The sequence below is a fragment of the Austrofundulus limnaeus genome, unplaced genomic scaffold (assembly GCF_001266775.1).
Source record: "Austrofundulus limnaeus strain Quisiro unplaced genomic scaffold, Austrofundulus_limnaeus-1.0 Scaffold38, whole genome shotgun sequence".
In the NCBI taxonomy this organism is placed as follows: Eukaryota; Metazoa; Chordata; class Actinopteri; order Cyprinodontiformes; family Rivulidae; genus Austrofundulus; species Austrofundulus limnaeus.
Genome location: NW_013952440.1, coordinates 2,922,408 through 2,924,170, shown reverse-complemented (window position 1 = coordinate 2,924,170; position 1,763 = coordinate 2,922,408). Strand labels below are relative to the sequence as shown.

Genomic DNA, 1,763 nt, shown 5'->3' with positions numbered 1-1,763 from the left:
TGTGTGTGTGTGTGTGTGTGTGTGTGTGTGTGTGTGTATTTGGCCAGTTGGACGGATCTCTTTATATTTTTTAACAATTCATGCTGAAATGAAAATGTTTTGTTTGTTTGTTTGTTTATGTTTTTGCTCTGAACCCAGAGCAGAAAGACATCAGCACTACATACATATATATTTATTTTTTTATTTATCGCAAGTCATATCTTCATCGCAATATTAAGTACCATTACTGCACATCGCAGGTTCTCCTAATATCGTGCAGCCCTAACCAATTCTCTAAAACCCTGTATTGATATTTAATTAAGGCTTCAGTTGTAAACTTTAATGCCAGCGGTTAATTTTTATGTTGTAGTTTAGCCTCTGACCGCTAGTTGGCAGCAGTCAGCTGGCTCCTTCACTCCTAAAGAGCCAGAGAGTATAACTCTAGCTCAAACATTAGCATTGTGAGTAAATGTTAGCATTAAGTCCAAATGGCTGAATCTGAGCAGATTAGACCAACTCCCACTGCATTCAAAGCTGAGGTAGAGTTGCTAACGGTCCTTTATTAGCCTGAATGTCCATATTTTCAGCCAAGTTGAAGTGTCCCTTACAGCAGTGTTTCCCAAAGTGGGGTCCTGAAACATCAAGATGGGGCCCTGAAAAGATTTTCTAAAATAATTACATTTTTGCCTTAGTTGCCTAAAATGTATAAATGTAGAATAATGGATATTGTTACTATGCCCATGTTTAGTTGACCTGATACAAATGTTTACCATCCAAAAATAGTTGGGGGCACAGGTCTCTGCTACTGTTATTTTATGGGTCAAAAGCTGAAAAGTTTGCGAACCACTGCACTTCAGAAATCAATTTAAAGGGTCATAAAATAATTGGTGATGCAATATTTTCCCTATAATTATTACAAAAACACAAAATAAGTATAAATATGTATTTATATTTGTGTAGCCTTTGTTTTTAGGGTTATTAACAAAGTTTGTGTACTCAGACCAGTAATATTTGGGGTCACAAGCTTTTGCCATGAACATTTCATGGGTCAGATGATGAAAAGTTTGGGAACCACTGATCTAACACATTCTGTTCCTGCTTAGTTTATTAGTCTTAAAACAAGATCAAAAATACTTTTTGGCTGGATATAAGATTGTAAGACTTGGTTAGATGGACAGTTTTTGAAATTACACTCAATTCTTCAAACTTTAAGTGGTATTTGGTAAATTTGACTGTATTTTTCAGCTTAAATGATCTCCTCATGATGCTGGCCTCCTATGAAGCCGATCAGTCGATCAAATCATTTGATTCTACTCCTTTAAGATGATGGCCTGTGAAGAATGTGACAAATTAAGTGTGACTACCTATAAGTCARATGTTAAATTCTTGGTGAAGTTATTTGTGTTTCCTGAAAAACTTGAAAAAATTAGTTTAGATTATTTTCAGAAGATGACCAAATGCTACGTTGGGAGTCTTTACGTCACTGTTCTTTTGCATTACACACATTTTTCTGGGAAGAAATGCCTCTGTAGTCAGAATGTTGTGTGGATATTTAAAGTTACTACAATATTACTTCTTTATCTTAACCATAAAGCCATTATAATATTCTTATGTTCATTCAAACAGTAGCTGCTTTTAGTGTTTACTGTGAGATCCTGTTTCGAGACATTACAACAAAATAAGACTGAGACAATAATCAATCAATCAATCAATCAATCAATCAATCAATCAATCAATCAATCAATCAATCAATCAATCAATCAATCAATCAATCAATCAATCAA

The 1,763-nt window shown here is 34.4% G+C and overlaps 1 protein-coding gene across 1 annotated transcript in view; it reads left to right on the top strand.

Moving 5' to 3' along the window:
* tmem150b (transmembrane protein 150B) overlaps positions 1-1,763 on the top strand; it is a 24,362-nt gene that overhangs the window by 4,815 nt on the left and 17,784 nt on the right. The gene's annotated exons all lie outside the window — the stretch shown is intronic.